The following is a 21,968-nucleotide window of genomic DNA, read 5'->3' as shown; positions in this document are numbered from 1 at the left end:
CCAGCAACGGCCCAAATCCATTTAGTCCATTAACGGTCCAAGCCCGAAGTCCATTAGACAAAAGCCCAACAGAGGAGGTACGCGGGGCGTACTCATCCAACGTTGACCCCCATCGGGGTGGTTGACCCAGTACGCTGGCGTACTGGATTTACGTCGGGCGTACGCTGCGTTTTGCCAAAACCTTATTAAGTGTTTAATGGCTTAAGCTATTAAGCCCAAACCTCAGATCCAGAGACCTAACATGCCTAGGATCCATAAAGTCATGAACTTTATCATTTTGGACACCTATAAAGTTCTTATTGCTTGGTCTTAATCCATTAAGACCTTATTTCTCATGCATGGGATACATACAACAAATGAGACCTTATTTTTATCATTCAATGTCCCTTCAAGAGCCTGGAAGGACAACTCTTTTTGACCAAATCACAACATGCACCATTTTATGGCTTTTAGGACAAGAAATGCTCCTAATAAAGTAAAATGATGAGATCTATGTATACATGCATAAAGTTTGGAACTTTATACCTTCTGGAGCTTCTTGAACACAAGCTAACTTCAGATCTACAAGCTTGATCTCTTCCTCCAACTCTTGATGCAATGGTTTTCCTCTTTAAGCACTCAAAAACACACAAAATAAGCTTAACACACGAAAGGGGAGTCTAGGGTTTGAGAGAGACGAGTTTGGGTTGTGGAGGCTGAGGTAAAAGAGGTGTGGGTGCTCATCATGTTGGTTATATAGGCCCCAAACCCTAAATATTAGGGTTTCATCCAGTCATTAGTACGTCCAGTGTACTAAGGCGGACCTTAATACGCTTAGCGTATCCTTAAGTACACGCGGCGTACTCTATTTTGGCTCAAGTTGCAACTTGGTCCTTAATCTTATTTTAGATCTTCACTTCCAACCTCCAAGGATCATAATGACAAGGAAAAGATAGAAGAGGGTTCGGGAATACCTGCCAAATCTCAGGATGTTACACTTTTATATACAAAAAAAGAAAACAAACATCATTAAGAATGGTAACACCTTACAGAGAAATTAGGAAATAGCCTCCTTACTTAAGAATCACGACCTTATACATCAGGTTAAAGAAGAGAAATGATGATCCAGAGATGGTCTTGGAGTGGTAACGATAAGAATGAAATCCATCCTTAATCGACAGGGTTCGGAGGAGACAGCGAAAGTGGAAGAGAAAGAAAGAAGCTCTACAATAAAAATAGAAAAACAATGAACCAAACCTCTTTGTTGATATCTAAGGGCTTCTCGGGGAAATGCAATTGTGGAAGACACCCTATATCCTATGAGTGGTCAACAATACGGTGGAAAACAGGTGTCCATAACAGGCAAGTGGAGTACAAGGCTATGGATTGATGACTCTTCAACCCTATGAGAGCAGAGGAATATGGATAGAGGCACCTAAAAGAAAGGCAAAAGTAAGAAGCACGTTCAAATAAAACGATGTCGTTTTCACTATCTAAGTTGTTGGGTCATAAGATGGGTCAAAATATATATATATATATATATATATATATATATATATATATATATATATAAAAGTTGGGGCTAACTCACTTGGCTAATAAAGAGATGTTAAACTAACAACTAACTAGGAGTTCCAGGTTCAATGCCTGGGAGAATAGAAAAAATAATTATTTACCGTTAAAAAAAATATGTTTTATTTTTTAGATCGTACAAAATATCCTAAGGATCTTAAAACTCATAAATTAAATAAAAAAATCCTAATAACTTGTTAACTTAAAGACCATGTAATTGACTCCGAGGGGAATCGCTCACACCATGCAACAAAAAAGGTTTATATGGTTTGATGAACATCCTATAAAAGACTTGGAATTAGGGTTGTTACAATTGTGTCGTGTTTGGGTTGGTGGGTCAAAATATATACCAACCCGAACACAACCCATTTAACTATACAAGTCACGGGTTGACGGGTTTGGAACATAAAGCAATATACGACCTGTCAACCCACTTATTTATACGGGTTCACAGGTTGGTGGGTTCGTGGGTCAGATTTAAGTTTGTGGATCAGATTTGCGTTCGTGGATCAGATTCCATAAATAAAATTGATAATTAAACACGAATAAATTGTAGATGCAAATGAAAATTAAAAAACATTCATGAAAACATATTCAAACTAAAACATTAATACAAACATAGATAAATTCAAGTACTAATGTAATAGCCACAATACCATTTTTTTCTCCCAAAAAACAAAGTCAAATTCTCCAACATAATTTTCTACTTTACGATGAACTTTAACCTTAAAGTAATATGCAATGTTAAAACACACAGTAGTATCATATCCTAGTATCCTACATTCCTACGAATAATGCTTAATATATTTAAAAAATATATAAGTTTTTTATTAAAATTCTAAACGGGTTGACGGGTCAACTCGTATATTTTTTGACAAACTCATATAAGACCTGTTTAATAAATGGGTTGATAGTTTGGCGGGTTAGTGAGTTGACGGGTTGAAAAACTCAACTCAAACCCATTTATCGCGGGTCGTATCAAGAATTGTCAGACCTACTTGGAATTTTGGTGTGGCGGTATATAAAACATACAATATCATATAAAAATAATAATTATAAGTTCATAGCAACTAATAACCTCCAGTTTTAATATGGATTCATAACCACTATCCTTTTACGGACGACTTTAGGCACAAATAACAATAGCATAACTCCAAATTTTACATCATTCCTATTAAAGAAAACAACAATAGAATAACTCCAAATTTTAGATCATTCCTATATAGAGATAACATTTCTTGATACATAAAAATACTTTCATGATCTAAGCAAGCGTTCTACTTGGGTGGATTTATTAAAAGAGCAACAAAAAGAAAACAGCATGATTATGGCATACAACATTTTATTCTATTATATCAACATATGATTCCAATTTATATATTGGAGTAAGTAGAATTTCCATTTAAAATCTAAAAGTATTAGCGTAAGCCCTCCGCCACAACACCATATGTGAACTTCTGAAACTCACCGCCATTGGAGCTCCAAGATCGTTCTCATGGCATATAACACTTCTTCCTCACAACCAGAAGCTTGGTTCAATCCAAAACCAAAACAGAAACGATCACTATGGCGCAAAATTACAAACGTGTTTAGTTGCAAGAAGATTGAACGTGTAGAAGTACTTGAAGACCCAACAAAGACTCCGACCCAGTACTCAAAATTGGGTCGTTCCTCCAACTCGTCTCTCTCACCTTCACCGTTGCTTCTGCATCCATCTCTAAGATCACCAATCAAACGTCGTTATGGGTAAATAAATGAAGAAGTTGTTTTATAAACTGTGGAGTGTATTAGTTTCTTTGCTTTTGATTTTCATTTGGATGTCGATCTAACCATGTTGTCAATGAACAAGATGAAATTAAACCGGGCTTATGTTATTCGATAACCCTTTTGAAGCTTGTTGAGTGATAACGACTTTGTGTTGTGAGATCGTTCTTACAAAGCTTTTGATTGGCATTAAGGGGTGTATTCGAGCCGAGTCGAATCGAGTATTATCAAGCTCGAAACTCGATTCAACTAAAATACTCTAGCTCGAAACTCGGCTCCAGTCTTAATTTTCAAGCTCAACCTCGAGCTCTATAAAGTAATAATACTTTGGAGCCTAGATTCGATTAGGTATTAAATAAATAAAATTATATTAAATTGTAATAGAATTATGATTAAGCTCGCGCGTTCGATTCGATTGCTTCTATAATATGTAAATATGAATAAAACAAATGGTAAAATTGTAAATATAACTATGCTCGATTAAGCTCGTGCGTTTCACGATAAGGTATTCCAATACTTGAGTTCAACTCGATAATTACTCGAGTAGTTCGACTTAACTTGAACCGAGTATTTTGTGAGTCGGTCTCAAATATCTCACGAGTTGACTCGACTCAGTTGCACCATAATAGGCATACAAATTCGTAAGGGGTTGTTTGGAATTATTTTTCAAAACAACTTATTAGCTTATTAGTTTTTCGAAAAACCAATAAGAAAAAAAAAAGTGTTTTTGGCAAACTAAAATCACTTTTCAAAATAGCTTTTCTATTAGTTTGAAAAATGGATATTAAAAAAAAATTGTAAAACTTGACTTTTTGAAATAATTTTTGAGTTTTTTAACCATAATAACTTTAAATTTGAAATTTTAAGCCTAACACTTCTAATTTATTGATTTATTGGTTTTTTTCACCACAAAAATTAATCCACACATTTTTGTACAACCTCTTTTTGCCATCGACACTTTTGTCCTAAACCATTTTTAGATTTCAAATAAAAATCTCAAACACCGTTCTGAATTGAGTTTATCTACATGATTTATTATTGTTTTCTTTTAGTTTCTATAGTTGTGAGAACAAAAGCAATTCTTGTTGTTGGTAGCTTGCTGCTGCTGCAAGTTTAAGCTAATGATAGTTTAGTCCTTATAGTTTATGTTTATGTCATTTTTAGGCATTATATTATAGTATATGATATAGTTTTAGTCCTTACAATTTAGGCTAATGACTACTTTAGTCCCTATATGATATGTTAATTATATTTTTCGTCCCTATATTATATGTAATTTAGGATAATTATAGTTTTCATCTTTGTATTGTATATATAATATATATTTACAGTTGTTGCTTTTCAGGATAATGTTACCTTATTTCATATTTATATCCGCGGCGAAACGCGACAATCATACCCTAATTTAGTATATTCGCATTTAATTATATTTGATATATAATAAAACAATTTATTTTGGTTATATCAACAATATAAATCATTAATGACAGGCTAAACCGGTAATATGTGTTCTTTGATGTTGGGTTGTAATGAATCAAATGAAAATGAACATCATTTTTGTTCATTTAAGTTAATTGAACAAACAAATAAGTGTGAAAAGGTGTAACTTGAGTTTTATCGTTCACTAAGTTTGAATATCACAATCAAATGCACTTTGGGTGGACTTATTGTAACTTTAAGAGTTTCTTGTTTAGAGTTAATTTTATATTGATATTGACGTTGTAAAAGATTGTTGCTGCTTGTGTCTTTACCCAACCTCTGGGTAGTATGCTCCGAGATGGTTTGACAATTCCCTAATTCTGGTTCCTCATGGATTTTCTCTAAAAGTTTATACATGAATGCTTCTTAATTGTCATGGAGAATGTTGGTGTTAGGGTTAATACTTGGCTTCAAAGGCTTCAGAGTAGGCGCACATGAATGCCATGGCATGATGGATAGTTTTATTAATTTCGATGTTATCCCATAGCTACTCCATCTAAGTTGTTGCTGCTTCAAGCTTTATAACGTTCGTTGCTATTTTAAAAGGTTGAATCAAAGTGCGTTGTAATATGTTTTAGCTGGAGTGTGCCTCCTTTTCTTAGTGGTTATTTTCCATTGTAACGAGTATTTTGTTACTCTTTTTGTATTGACTTAGCTCTAGGTCATTTAAATCGTGGATTTCAAGCTGATTGTTTTTGGTCCAAATTCCCGTTGGATGTCTTTTCTTCTTTGTTCATAATAGTCTCTACTATTAAAAAAAATCTATGCAATCGAAGCTTTTAAAAAATGAAGGATTCCACTTTTTCCTTTTCTATCACTGATCACAAAAACTAGATCCCAAATCTTTTTCTCACAAGTCACAACTGTCTCAATCCTCTTCTCTCTACAAACAACCAAGACTTCTATGCTAATACTAATACTATAATATTGAATTCTAATATAGTACTCTCTAATAAGAAAGAAGACAAATCAACCATGTTTGGCATTCTTTTTTTTGGAACGGCGGAATATTATTAAGGCTAGCAAGATGCTAGAAAAAGAATTATATCAAAATAGTAACTGAAATAGGATTATGAAGTCAAGAGGACCAACTAAACTTGGCTTTACTACACCTACTAGAAATCCAAACATAAGATTTATGAACAACATCATCAAAAATCATAGATTTCTTTGGCGTATCCGTTCTAAAAATCAAACCGTTCCTGAAATTCCAAATGCACCAAAAGGTAGTCAAGATCATTGCATCAAAAGCTTTGCGCTGACCAATTCTCCAGGAGGTTGTAGCAGACCAATTGATAAGAGAGTCCACAATCAACTGAGAAGGACAATTAATACCCCACCAAATTGCAATACGGGACCATAAAGCAATCAAATCATAGCATTCTGCAAAAATATGGTCAACAGTCTCCACTCTAGAAGAGCAAACAGGACAAAGAATAGAATCCACCAGGATACCCCTATAAGATAATCGCTCTTTAGTAGGGATACTAGACAATCTAATCCTTCAAATAAGAATATTAATCTTAATTGGAACCCAATTATTCCAACGAGTAGAAATACCTCCGTTACTAAGCATAAAACCATCCAAAAAATTTCGAGCCGAAGAAATAGAAAAAGTATATGACAAATCATTAACCCAACCCAGTCTATCTGGAACCGGCCTGAGTTAGAAATCTTGCAGAAGAAAAATAAAGTTATTTCATTGCTCTTGTTCCGTTCCACCTCTAGGGCCACGTCTAAGGGTATTAACCCCCAATCCCATAGACAACCTATCAGTAATAGAAACATGTCTATGCAAGTCCACCACATAAATTCTAGGGAAATAGGCAGACAAAGGCATTTCACCCCTCCAAACATCATGCCAAAAAGAAGTGTGAGTACCATCTCCAACTCTAATGGGGCAAAGAGATAGAAGATCAATATTTTTCTGGCGTAACTGGGAGAACATACGAACAACCCCACCCCAAGGGCCTTGGCCAGTAATAAGATATCTCAAATTCCTACATGCACCATCCAAACCATATATAGATTTTATCACTCTAACCCACAGAAGATCGGGGTAGTGATAAAACCTCCACTACCACCGAAATATCATAGCCCTATTAAAAGAGAAAAGACTACCTATCCCCAATCCTCCTTCATCCATGGAGGCTAAAACTTTGTCCCATCTAACCCAATGCATACGACGTTCATCCCTGTCTGCACCCCAAAAAAATCTCGCCCTCATTCCTTTAAGATCCTTCAAAACCGAAAGCGGAGCAAGAAAGACAGACATCAAGTAACTCCCTAACGAGCCCAAGACAAACTTCACCAAAGTAAGGCGACCTCCAAACGAAAGAAACTTAGCCTTCCAATTTGAAAGCTTAGAACGAAATCTATCAATAATATAAACCCAAGAGTACATTCGAGTCATAGGCTGGCCCACTGGGATACCAGGATGAGAAAAAGGGAGCGTAGAAGCTGCACAACCAATCATGTTAGCCACTGTAAGAACTTGGGAAGAAGAAATTCCCACACCAATCAACTTTAAGCCCTGAAGCCAAATAAAAACACCTAAGAATACGAAGAAGACAATTTGCATTCTCAGGATCCCAAGGAGTGACCAACATAACATCATCAGCATAAAGGAGATGAGAAATCTCAATTCCTGAAATAGAAACCCCTGTGAAAGCATTCCCAGCTCGAGCCCTCATCAAAGCAACATGAAGACCCTCCATAGCCAAAATAAAAAGAAAAGGGGATAACGAGTCACCCTGTCTCAACCCACGGTGAATTTGGAATTCGTCAGTCGGGGAACCATTAATCAACACAGAAGCCCTAACAGGCGACAAAAGCTCCTTAATCCACCGACACCACATAGACCCAAATCCCATAATGGACATAATTTCCAATAAGTAATCCCAAGATAAGGAGTCATAAGCCTTCTCAAAATCCACCTTAAGAAGCATCATAGGATTTTTGGAAGACTTGCTCCAAGCAACCAATTCATTCAGAAGAAAAGGACCATCCAAGATCTGTCTGCCTTTGATAAAAGCAGATTGCTCAAGGCTAACAACACTATGAATAACCTCCACTAGACGATTAGCCAGAAGTTTACCAATAATTTTGTATTGGCAACCAATAAGACTAATTGGTCTAAAATCTTTTGGAGTCTTCGGATCTCTGACTTTTGGGATAATAGTGAAAAAAGAGGCATTACACCCCTTTGGGATGACTGAATGATGGAAGAAATGGTGAACAAACGCCTCAACATCGGTTGCAACAAGATCCCAATATCTCTTTAAAAACCCGAAAGTAAAACCATCAGGACCAGGGGCTTTAGTAGATCCACAATCCCAAACTGCCCTTTTTATCTCCTCATAGGAAAACGGAGACTAGAAATAATCAACCTGCAATTGGGATAAGTTACTAAAAAGAGCACCATCTGTTACAGGTCTCCACGAAGAACTCTTCTGAAATAAAGATTGAAAATAATCATGAAACCCCTCTTTAACCTGGACCGGATTATCCAACCACACGCCATCAATCATCAGACCACGAATAGCTATTTGTCTCCTTTTACGATTAAGCATTCCATGGAAAATCTAGAGTTCTCATCCCCTTCAATGTCCCACTGAACTTTAGCCTTTTGAGCAAGATCGACTTGAACTAGATGATCATGATCCGACAACTCCTTCAATAAAGAAACTCTTTGCTCTCTCAAGTTAGCAGACCCTTTATCCTCCATGAGCCTAATATCAATAGACTCTAATAACTCTTGCAAATTCTTCCTTTTACTACCCACCATGTCCCGGTGTTTAGAGTTCCACTCCATGAGTTTAGATTTAAGAAACTTAAGTTTTTTCTTAAAAATGACCCAAGGGTTAGTCAACTCCATCCCCACCAACGAGGTAGCCCAAGCCTCCCGAACAATATTATCAAACCCCTCCATATCAAACCAAGAATGAAATAAACGAAAAGGTGTCGGACCATAATCTACCCGATATTTCAACAGAAGAATAAGACGGTGATCAGGAATATTCTTTTCCAAGACAATAGCTGAAAGATGAGGAAAAGAATCCAAAAAACCCTCCGTGACCAAAAATCTATCAATCTTGTTGAATTTGGAACCCCATTTATCGCTCCAAGTGAATCGAGGTCCACCCAAAGGAACATCCTCAAGATCTAGAGAATTAATAAAATCATTAAAAACTCTCGCAAAAGACATATTGAAATTCGATCCCAATCTCTCAGACTCATCTCTAACTTCATTGAAGTCACCCATAACAATATATTCCCCCGATGAATTGGAGATAATATTATAAATATCATTCCAAAGAAGTCTTTTATTATTTAACCCTTAAGGAGCATAGACAACAATAAAATTCACTTGGAGACCCGAACGAACCCAAACCGCCTCAATAACAACAAAGCCATCGTGAACGCAAACTAGACTTTGAGAAATCAAATCAACATCCCAAATAACAAGAATACCCCCAGAAGCTCCACGAGAAGGAGAAAAAGCGTGCATAAAAGATGAATTACCCCAAAAGATCTAGCCATAACTAAGTCAATGTTCTCTAACTTAGTTTCTTGAATTGCTAAAAAGTTAACTTTATGACGATTACACAATTTTTTTATCCAACTCCTCTTATCTTAGGAGCCCGCCCTTTAAATATTTATTGATAAACAATTCATTTTGGAACTTGCCTCTCAACGTGCCCTTTTAAAATCTATGTAACACGATCCATGCAACCGTCCATATTATACCCCAACGATTCTCCCATTGCAATAGTTTTTTGTAATTCATTTAGAAATGAATTATTTTTATCAATGCTATCTGAAATACTTTGATTGTTACCTGAAAAAGAAAACCACTGATTCGAGAAACCCGGGGGATGAGAGAGATCATCTTCAGAACAATTAATACCCGAGACTCGTCCAAAACCTCCAGAAAAAACCCACTGGTTTACTATGAACCCGATCCTTAGAAGGAAAGTTTTCAATAAGAACATCATTCTTACCCCCTGAATTCTAATTAACTTCAGATTTTTTTTGAAGGTGAGAAGATAAAATAGGAGTTGAAGCTGTCAAGGTAGCATCTGGAACAGCAGCAGGAGCTGCTGTCACATTTTTGATAGCAACAGGAGCTGCTGCCACAATTTTGACAGCATCAGGCGCAACTTAAGCTGCTGTCGGCAAGACTTCAACCTGTGAATAGGGTTGTGCTGGGTCATATTTATCGGGAGTCTGTTGATCAGCATGAGCTGGACCAGGACCAGCAACATGAGGTGGCCCCTGTAAGTTTGAGTTTTCATTTATTGTAGCAGAATTCCGAAAGTGCCCCTGGAATGAACTCTTTTGCAGCTTGGTTGGTTTTTTTAATTCCTCTTCATTATCCATTTTTTTCATTACATCATAAATACCAAAAGGATCAAGTGAGACATCTTCCTTATCAATTAATGAATCATTGCTACCAACTTGTTCTTGTTCAAATCGGTGAATAGCATCAACACTATCATTATCAATATTGTTGAACTCACACATGAATGTAGGATTCCAACCGGGAGCTTCTTTGATACGAATGGGGAATATTTCACCATCAATACAAACTTTAATCACTTCAGAAATTATACCAAGAAACGATGTGATAATACATACACGTGATTTGTACACGTCTTCTCCAATGTTATCATCAAGATGAGCAATTGAACCCCATTTGGCCAAAATATGTCTAAAAGAATTCTTACTCCAAGCACGTAGGGGAAGACCTTCAACATCAACCCACACAATACGATCAGATGGCATAAAGTTTTTGTCCCATTTTCTTTTTTCAGTGATCCAATGATTAACCGCATCACAAGATAAAAAGTTTTTACATGCTTCTTTGGATTTAAATTCAAACATCACCCACAAGCCACCCACATATCGAATAATAAAGTTATCAAAACCTTCAAAATGGCACAACATACCCAAATTAGGAAGAGTACTAAAGTCACGGGCCTTAGCTAAACACGCTAATTTTTTGTTGTCAATAACAAAATTCCCAGATTCAAGAACAATGGCTAATTCTTCTTTGTCAGATAAAGATTTCTCACTATGACCACCTCTTACTACATTTGCATATGAAACAGAAAAATTCTCCCGTTTCTTCTCCACCTTAGGTGGTTCCCTATGGAAATTAGGCTCTTTCTTATGAATACGAGGGATAGAAGCAAACAACTTGTGATACCCGAACCACACTTCACAAAGATTCTTAATCGTATGATCAACGTTAACATTGCCCGGAAATCTTACAAAACCAAAACGTTTCCCCATACGTGACAACTTTTGGAGATAAATACATCACAAACTTTTCCAAACCGAGAACATGTACGCCATATATCGGAATGAATAATATAATCTGGGAAATTTGTAATATAAAACGAATGTGACTGAGACCTGGATGTTGCATGGATTCTTTCGTTAGAGGTCTTTTGAACGTGATTCTTGTTCTTCTTCCAACCCTCACCAGACCAGGAACGTGACTGATTAGAGACCATCAGATCAATCAATTTTGGAAATAACTTCACTAGGTTATGTAAATCTCCCCAGAGTCGAAAAAACCAGGATCACCCCAACAAAAACCCAATCAGAAGAAGAGACCTAGCCCAAGCCCTGCCGACGTTTGCTCTCGCCGGAGAAGAAGGGCTGAGCCGGAATGCTACGCCGTTGATCAAGAGGTGAATTCCGAAATCGCCGGAGTAGGTTGTGAACAACTATGTTTGGCATTCTTAAACCATTTTTGGGTTGGATTTTGTCTAATTCCTTGTCTTTGGTTTTATTTTCGTGATCAAACAATAACATGTTTGATGCATAATTGAGAAACAAGTTTTACACCAAATGACAATAATTATCTTATTGAGTTCGATTACATAATTGAAAATTCAACCATGTTTTCGTCTTTTAAATCCGTTCGTCTTAATTTTTCTTTGGGTTTGAGCAACTCATAAATCAAGGTGAAAAATAAGCGAATCAAGGAGAAAGATGGGCGCAATGCAAAAAGTTTTTGCGTAACGATGAATCAACCTTTTTTTTACGGTATTGTTTTTCCATGAGCTTGAATAGTTATGAGAAATTAATAATATTTTGTTTTGCCCGTAGAAATTGGAAGTGCTCTTGAAGAGATTATATCAATAGTCAACTAGAAAAGCTTGCAGTGTTTACATTTTGAGAAAGAATCTTAATGAATCGTAGACAGAGGGAGCATTTTTTGCCCCATTAATAATTACGTATACAAGTGACAATACTTGACAATACTTGTTATACTGAACCATGTTTGTTTAATCGCACAACAATTATATATATTATTAATTGTTAAAATGTTGAGGAACAGGAAACTTTTACAATTCTCATTTCTGCCACATTTTTTCCTACATTTGATACTTTGGCCACACCGGTTCCACTCAAGTTTTCCTTTTCATAAAAGCGCCCCATTTTTCCTTTCCATCTTATCCTGTACCGCCTTCTTTAACCAATCAGACTTCCTCATCCGTTCTCTGTTGATATCGCCACCGCCAAGGATTCACCGAATCCACCTCTTCATCCCTTCTTTCTATTAATTTCTTCATCTCTTTGCTCTTTCTACTACGGTCGCTTCAATGCCTGCGATGGATTTGGTGACGCCGCTGGAATCGGTCATGTGGACGTGCCGATGTGGAGGCGATGCAGGGCAGGTCAGTCGACGGAGCTTTTAATATACCTCCGTCTGTAATCTTTTGGACCCGACGTCTTTTTCGAACCGGGTAATTTTCACCTGTCCCGAGTGGCTTCTGTGCAACGGAGGTCATTAGGTCAGTGTCAAGCATGAGCAACGAACCCTAAACCCACCAATGTTTCTCTTTCTCCTATTCCCCCGTCTTTCCCATATTTAGGATTTTAATTTCTTCTTGGTTTTTTATTAGGGCTTTATGGTTCCTTCCGCTACGACGACACCTTCATCGTTTCCTCCAATTATCGCCATCAGGTTAAGCTTTCACATAAGCTTTCAATAACGTTATTTCTTCGTGTCCTCTTCATTTATCAGTCACCACCGCACACCAACTGAACCTTGCTGCAACTGTGTTACTGTGATGTCGTGTGCTGGAAAACGACGGTTGCTTTCTCTTATTCATCACTCATATGACAAAAATGTTGGTAGGCCTTTCCTATTCAACCGAATTTCATATTCCCTATTCCAATTTTGGAGACACCTGCTCTATGAAAAAGAAACTAATTTGTCCCTTATTAGATACTTTTTTTTGTTCAAAGTTGGCAGGTTCGAAGATGCACACCAACCACTTGATGAAATGACTGAAAGAATCGGTAAGCTTATTTTTTTTCATCTCACTGCAACTTTAGTTGTCACCTGTTTTCAAAGTTGTCGATTGTAAAACCTCGATGGATGAGGACCATGAGTGATCTGTGCACCAGCTAAGGGGTTATTAGAAGCAGATGGAATGTAAAACTTAAGACTGGCATTGTTTCCTTTTCCTTAACATTTCATTAGGGTGGTTCTATTAGTCTACAAATAAAATAAAATAAAAATCACAGGTTAAATCTTTTACTGAATCTAGATTTCATTTGCATCTTCTTCATCCTTCCAAAATTAGCTTAAAATGTTTAATTGATGATTTATAGTTTCTTTGCAATATTAAAATAGATTGTTGGGTTCCTCACCACCATGAGAAATTGAGAAACAAACTTCAACCGACAAATGGTTGCAACATTCGCTAAGATTTCCAACTCAGAGGTAATCCCCTGTTATTTTCAACTCATTCCTTTGTTTCTTTAATAACCTTTTCTTGCAGATCTCTTCAAACATAAGTTGGTAGTTGGTTTCTTGAAATGGGAGATTTGAAGACCATTGATTCAAGTTTATAGCGATTTGAAGTCAAACAGCTATGTTTCTTTTTGAATCTCAGGTTATCATTTTAGTTTTTGGATATCTCACATCCCACTAATTTTGAGTTGGTTTGATTATCTAAGCGTTATTATTATTATTTTTTTTGGAATGTACAGATGATGTCCGTCGCCTGTTTATCTGATCGTCAAAGAATAGAGATGATGTCTGCAACTTGAGTATCTATATAGCCTAATATTTTCTAATTTGATGATTGTCCCTTAATATTTTTTAATCTTATGGTTTGTTGATTTCAGTTATGGGATTTAATCGATTCTGGTGTTCACATACTTTCGCAACTTATATATTTTGGATGAATTTAAGGTTTTGGTTTTCTAAGTATGTGTGTGCTTAATAGATAATTGAATTTATAAGAATTATAATCTGCCACTGTGTTTAGTTGACATTTAATTTAGATGAAGATTAATAATGAAAATTGAATAATTTCACCCTTTGTATTTTATAATTAAATTTCTTTTTATTAACGGTATATATATATAATTACAATTTCTTTCCTGACAGTGAAAGCAGACCAATATTCAGCCACAAGATTCAGTGATAGTTTTATGAGTTCCCCAAATACACCAACGTATGAGCAAGAAGAAAGTATCATGTGCTTTATTTTTCATACTTTCTTTACATGCCGTTCTACATCAACATATTCCTAAGACTATATAAAAGCTCATTGCCCATAAAAAAAACCCAATCTGTATTGAAATTGGAACTCCCATACTGTTTCTGCTGAGACAGTTTTGGCTATTGGAACTCCCATACTGTTTCTGCTGAGACAGTTTTGGCTGTTGGTTGCAGGTTTCACCTAAACTGTTTGACAAACTCAAGTGAAAAAAATGTCTTATCAAGACATAAATAATTACATGGAGGGCATGGTGACGGATTTCGCATTGGCAAAGGAGAATCATAGTCAGTTTAATGACCACCATTCCGGTAATGATTTTGCCAATCTTGGTATTGGTTTCATAGTCATTGTTTTGACTACGAGTTTCTGGCAAAGCTACAAATCCTCTGATCTCGACGTAATATGTCAATATTACCCTTTTGGAAACCAAACTAATTTGTAATCTTAATTATTTTAAAAAATATTGGTCTGACTAAAATCAGTTATAACGAAAGTCAAATCTTTAACATAATATATCAATATTACCCTTTTGACATTTTTTTTTCATTTCCTACAATAATTATTTATATATTCATTTATTATCTCTGTTTCTTGCAGGGGCCAAAGAAACAAGAAAGAGAAGTTGGAGGGGTAAAAATAGAGCTAATATAAACCATCTGTTGCTAATGTAGTTGTTGCTATGTAACTGATATGAACATCCCTCGTACTAGACTGGACCAACATCCAAACCTGATTTAAGAAAAAATAAAATGCATGATTCCCATCTAGTTTTCATTAAATGATAAAACAGAACTTCTCAAACAAACAAAATCCTCAAGTTATAAAATTGTATGTGAATTGTTGAATATCAAATCAAATAGATACACAAGATACGGACAAGTAACATTTGAAGGCCTATCAAGAAAAAACATTATAAACTCACTAAATGTTTCTTCCCCAATCAATGTGGATAAGAAAACTCGCCAACTTGCAAATTCCATTAAATTTCCAACAAGATGAATTGCGTTATTTTTAATTTGAATATCCACACAATGCTCATTTTCTCTACAGAATCATATTATTCCATATTCTTAAACAAGGTAGTGATTACTTTCGATTAATTTTTCTAAGTTAATTTTCTAGGGCGTGAGTTCGGTTCATATATATATATATATATATATATATATATATATATATATATATATATATATATATATATATCTGGTAAAAAAAATTTTTGATAGGAAAGTAAGAAATTTTTTTTCGGCATATTTTTTGTCGAATAAAACAAATGAATCACTAGATGAATAAAAAATAACATGATTCGTAAAAAAAAACCCGAAAAAACATTTCGATGATTCATTTTTATGATGATTTTGTTATAAAACTGTCATAAAAATGATTTTTTTTTCTTGATTACTTAAAAATGAATCATGATAATGTTTTTTTGGAATTTTTTATCATGAATCATCTTATTTTTTAATGATTCATTTTGTTTGTTTGCTAAAAGAATATGTATATAATTTTTTTTTCTTATTTGATTTTGGTTATATATATATATATATATATATATATATATATATATATATATATATATATATATATATATATATATATATATATATATATATAGGTTAAGTTCAAATGAGAATACTATTTAATGTGAGAACGTAAGAACACTACTTTATGTTACTATTCTAGTATGAATTTTGTGGTTGTTTTTGGTTTTTTAAGGGTATGGATTTTGCGTTAATACATCTAATGTGGTTAAGAAAAATATGAATTTTATGATGAATAAGGTACAATTAATGACTTATTATTTTATAATTGTTACAATATTTATCTTATATAATCATATGATATTTATTGCAGGACATGTCACTATGTCTATGGATCAACTTTCATCTCTTTATGTTACAAATGACAAAAATTGTATGATTATAAATTGTTGTAATTTCTATATTGTTAAATTAACTATTTATATTGCAGTACATGTTAATATGTCAATATTTTGATTTTTAACATAAAGTATTTTAAAAAAAATGTTTTTCTAAAAGTTTCGAATTCCTTCATAATTTTCGAACTCCAAGTAGATTTTCAAGATTTTGATTTATGATACAAAACAATTTCAAAAATTGCTATGGTTGACTTTTTGACTCTATTATGGTTTTCAGACTACCTTTTTCAGAAAAAATCGATCGAAATTCTGAACATGGTAAAAAAATTTCATGAACATGGCAAGTATTTTTTTTTTTAAGAAAATATTCCCATTATATGATATTTGTTTATCAAAAGTGCTGGTTCTTGAGGACTTGAGGTGAATATCCCCCAAGTTAATGTTATTCGTCGTGCTATCCGAGTTATGATTTTATTTGGGGATTTATTGAAGTCCGAGAAATTTCTGTAAGATTTGTATAGATGTTTGTTTCCAGTTGAGTGCCAATGTGCTTAACGATTTTACTTTCGAATCGGAGGTTAATATTCTGAAGCGTCATCGTATATTCACATGGGCGAATAAGGAGAAAATAGAAATCGAAGATGAGTAAAATTCATGTGGACAATGAGAACATGTTATATGGAGAACACGTCCCTTTCATGCTTATAACTCATTTTAGTGGCAGAGCACATGATAATCACATTCCATGTTAGACATGACTTATTAACATTTTTCATGTGTCTACTGTGCAAACATAGAAATTTGGAATTATCAAATTTATATTTTACACCCATATTGTTTTAACGATTTGTAAACTTTTTTTATTATTATTTAAAGAACTTGTCTCTAGTGTTTTAACTTTTAAGACGTCCATGCATAGATGTTAACATCCTTACAAAATTATAATTAATTATTTAGAGCTTGAGTATCAACTTTGTTATACGATTAATTATTTTTAATTTTTACGGGCTCCCTGAGAAAATGTACATTCTAATACGTCTGTCGAACAATGTTGCGACGTACTCTTTACCCTTAGTTGAAGCCAAGGGTGTGATAAAAATCAAAACCAAATAACCAAACCGAACCAAAAGATGTTTGATTTATTTGGTTCGGGTTATTTGGTTTGGTTAACTGAATAAGGATATCTTATTTGGTTTGATTTTTGGTTAATTTTTCATTGTTTTGGTTAAACCCAAAAAACCGAATAAACTATATATATATATATATATATATATATATATATATATATATATATATAATATTTTATTTATAAATTAATGTAAGGTTCAAAGTCTTCCATGGATGATGACAATGGGCCTTCGTTTATGGCATGTGGGTTAATTAGCTAGACTTGTTTTTCGGATTTCACCATGAAACACTCACCATGAGCAGGTTTCCTTACTTCATCATCTTCTGAGTCAGTGGACCACAATTCAACTTATCCATCATCACTATCCTCAGCACAAGTTTCGCATTTGTTGCATCTTTCAGAGTTCTTTGATTTTCTGAGTGTAGTAAGCTTCATCTTTATTATTCTCCTTCTTCTCATTCTGTTTACGTAGCATGCACTCTTTTGCGAAATGATTATTGCCATGGCAATAGTTATAGTCATGTCCAGAATCACGTAGCAACTTCTTCTCTTTCTTCTTATCATCATTCTGAGAGTTCTTATAACTCTCCTCTCTTGGCTTCTCGTAATTGGAATTGCCCTGCTTATACTTGTTTCGGAAACGAGAAAAAATCTTCTTAAAGAATTTCTTTGGGTTAGACACCATCAGTGCTTTATCTTCCTTAGAGAGATCATCATCAGAAATGTCAGATTCGGAATCCTCAACAACTGATTTCTTTTGCTTATCACCTGTAGCAACCAACGCCAATGATCCAACACCAGATACTAGCTTCGCTTCTTTTGTGACTTCATCTTCATGAGATTTCAGTATTCCCACCAGTTTTGTCAGACAATAGTTTTTGAACTGTTCATGAGCCTTAACCGTACAAACTATTGATTTCCATTCAGACCATTCATGAATGTTACAATTTATTCAATTACTTGTCGTTTAAGCTTGTATTTAAGCATTTTGCTTAACAAGTGATTAAAGCGATTGACAGTCTGATCTAGATTCTCATTTGGTTTCTGCACAAAGGATCCAAAATCTGACAAAAATGTCATTTGCAGAGAATGTTCCAAGTTGTCATCACCTAAATATAATTCCTTCAGTCTGTCCCAGATTCCTTTTGCAGTGTCGTATGAATTGACAAGACAGAATGTGTCAGAAGGAAGAGCAAACCGAATGATTCTCATTGCCTTCAAATTACACAGTAGTTTGTCCTTCTCATCATTTGGAATTTCTGTATTTTCAGCAATGATTGCATCATAGTCAGCCTGAGTTTTGACTGCTTCTCTGGTACCGGAATACTTTTACGTTTCAACCGTCATAGCATGCCAAATGCTAGATCCATGTGTTTCGATTCCCAACACATAATCTTCAAAATGAAGAGCCCAAACCTCGTAATCTTCAGGAAAAAGTATAGGAATCCTTGTTGATCCAATGTTGCTAGGGAGATTGAATGAGAGAGAATGAAGATCGTCGTTAGGCATTTTAGCGAAAATTCAATGAAACAAAATATAGAATCAGATGTGTAAGCTTGAATCGAGTTCAAGGGAAAACGAGAGATTTAGATATGAGATCTACAATCAATTTGCAACAAACAGGTTTTCAAAATGCGGAAATGATTTAGATAACATGAATAAATCTAAACTGAAAAACCTCAATGAAAACCCTCAACTCGACAGAAGAATAGCGATTAGATTACACTATCTCCTGCTTTGATACCACTTTCATATCTCTTACCATAAGCTTCATCAAAAATCTCGAATTTGAAAAATCACAATCCAATTTCGAATGGCCATATCAAATTCTCCCCCTTTTTATAATAAAAAATGATTATAAAACATTCATGTGGTCATGAGAATGAACTTGAATTGGATAAATCATTGCTATGCTCCCCCTCGACAAAATAGAATAAACATTGAAGCTTGAAATTTGAAATATTCGAAAATTTTTGACTTTTTTGCGAAATACGACCTTCCAATTGTGAGACCATCTATAACCAATACTTAACATACACCAAATTGAATTTCTCAAATTGATTTCCAGATCAAACAAGTTGATTCAATCAATAAACATCACCAACTCCATCTGTTCTTCATCTTCATCCATTCTTTATCAAATTCTTCAAACTCAAAACATCGAATGACATTTTTAAATTCCAAGATCACAATTGAACATAATAACAACAAGAGACGATTCATGTTCAATAGTATCCAGAAAAATTGTCACACCCCCAAATCAAGGATGACGGAAACGTCCGGGGGTGGAGGACTTCATGTATAGTATCACAACAACGAGTATAATAGTGCTCAAAGTAAATACAACCATCATAAATATAATTGAAAAAGTTACACCAAAGTATATGTTTACATGATTCAAATCAATTACATTATGATGACAAAATGAACTGTTTGACGATTTATCGTCCCATCCTCAAAATGCTGTTGGTTTTCCTGTTTCACTGATTTCCTGAGAATACAAGTAGTTTTGAAAAAGTGTCAACAATTAAGTTGGTGAGTTCATAAGAGTTTTGTTTGAGGAAGAAACCATTTTCCTTGTAAAAGCGATAGAGTACGATTTCCAGAAAATCCAATATTTTCTTAGTTAAGTGTGGAATGAATGCTCCTATGTTATGCGATAATGAACCCTAGAACGACCCGTAGATTCCTCCTATAATCGCCAAGCGTATATAAGTTATATAAAATTCAAGTTAAATAAACCGTTGAATGTAATGGGTCTGCCCTAGGTCCACAACCAAACAAGGAACAGGAGATGAGGCGGGCCCACCAATTCTAAGTCGATTGTGACTAGATTCTTATATAACTCTATCACATACACTTAGCAATTATAGTTGAAGTCTAACAATTCTAGCTTTATGTAGTTTTAATAGAAATATGTTCCAAAGAAAATCCTATATTTTCCTTATAAAAGTTATGTAGTCCTAAATCCCAGGACCGAGACTGAACAAGTATTTTTCCATACTTAAAGTAATTCATGCAAGTTTAAATCGACATAAACTTGTTGATTTAGAAGTAAACCCCTTTTCAAAGTAGAATTTTCCATGTAAACTTGAAAGATTGTTAACTACCTACGTGAGTCGCTATAACCATACTATGACGAGAAATAACCTGCACAACGTTTTTCAGACGTTAAGATACTATGACTCTTGTCACCCGTAGACCTGCAGGTCCCACTGTAGCTAGCAGCAAGGTGTGGGGTGTCAAACCCAATATAGATCTATACACAATTATCACGCTCTCCCTACAAGAGACTCTGGTTATAACTTATAGGAATTGGGATCCCGTACTCGAACGTACGGGGAGAGAATTGCCTCACAACCTAAGTTAACTAGTTTACACATAGTTTGATATTAAAACCTCTTCCGTGGAGGAAGAAAAATCACTTTTTCTGAATAAATTAGTGATATGAAATCCTTAAACTATTACTATTATAGTTTATCACGTAGGATATGAAAAACCCATTTGTTTTGAGAGTAAAACCTTTTTCATGAAGTAAAAATCCATAAACTATGTTTATTGAAGTTTATTATATGTATTCGAAATGAATGAGTAAACCTTATCATGAATGACTAAATTTTAGTTTATGATGATAAACTAACAAGAAAATACATTCAATATTTAGAACTTATGGTTATACACTTTGCTCAACATACTACAAAGTGTTATGAAAGTTATAAGCTGTTAACTAGTTTTTAACCTTTCAGCACTGTTTTAGAGAAATCATATAAAAATCATACGAAGTCAAAAACTAAATCCGTAAATTCTAAGAGTTCATACAATGTGCCTAGTTTGTTCATAATTTTTATTATGATTTTTGGAAGTCTTTAACTTGTGTTAAAATGTTCATATTCACAGACTGGTCCGAATTCGTTTTTGAAATGATAGACAGTTTTGTAAAAATCACCATAAATCGTAGAAAAATCATATGGTGATGTGCAAGTAGTCATTTTAAAGGTATGAACCTGAAAGATTTTCACCTAATACATTTTTGAAAACTAAAATGTTTAAGTTGACCAAAACAGTCCGTGAATGGAGTTGAACTTTTCTGATGAACGCTGTTAAATGAGTTTAGTTGTGTTCTTGGTGTTTTAACTTGTATTCCCTCCCTTAAAACTTAAGAAAAACAAGAAAAGATAGGGGTCTGAACTCACCTTGTGTGTTCTTAGTGGATGGATGTTGAAGAAAAGAAGTGTTCTACTCAAGAACACTAAGAAGATGCCTCGAAGATTTCGAGAATCTAACACAAATATGATGGAGTTTGTGTAAGAAAAACTATGATTGGAGTAGAAGGAAGTGAAATAATTATATGGGGGATGAATATACTTACCAAAAGTGGAAGAAAATCTTGGAAGAAGGCCCTTGAATCTCGAATTTTAGTGAGAGAGTTGAGAGAGAAAATGTGTTTGATCTTTGGTGGAAGAATGAGAGAATGAGAGAGAGTGTTAGGAGAGAGGATAGATTTCAGCCTTAGACAAGGAATGGGGTTGGGAAATGATGGGAAAAGGACGATGAACGACCAGGTATGGTGGGGGGGGTGTGGGCTGGTCATGGAGTGGGTGTGGGTGGTTGCTTGTGTCATAAACTAAAGTAA

General features: G+C 34.6%; 1 long non-coding RNA gene across 20 annotated transcripts; it reads left to right on the top strand.

Moving 5' to 3' along the window:
- The first annotated feature begins 12,244 nt into the window (after window positions 1–12,244).
- Window positions 12,245–15,093, top strand: LOC145132217 (uncharacterized). Of its 20 annotated transcripts, none has more exons than XR_013717939.1 (8): window positions 12,245–12,488; window positions 12,717–12,778; window positions 13,070–13,116; window positions 13,454–13,715; window positions 13,813–13,859; window positions 13,951–14,017; window positions 14,216–14,638; window positions 14,928–15,093. It is a non-coding gene; the product is annotated as an uncharacterized LOC145132217 (long non-coding RNA). The 20 variants fall into 20 exon arrangements; XR_013717940.1 differs by having other exon boundaries at window positions 13,951–14,032; XR_013717935.1 differs by having other exon boundaries at window positions 13,813–13,872.
- Window positions 15,094–21,968: the final 6,875 nt, after the last annotated feature.

This window comes from Lactuca virosa, chromosome 8 (genome assembly GCF_052849685.1).
Source record: "Lactuca virosa cultivar CGN04683 chromosome 8, Lactuca_virosa_CGN04683_v6, whole genome shotgun sequence".
Lineage (NCBI taxonomy): Eukaryota > Viridiplantae > Streptophyta > Magnoliopsida > Asterales > Asteraceae > Lactuca > Lactuca virosa.
Note: the sequence above shows the minus strand (reverse complement) of the source record. Positions and strands in the feature narration are given on the sequence as shown.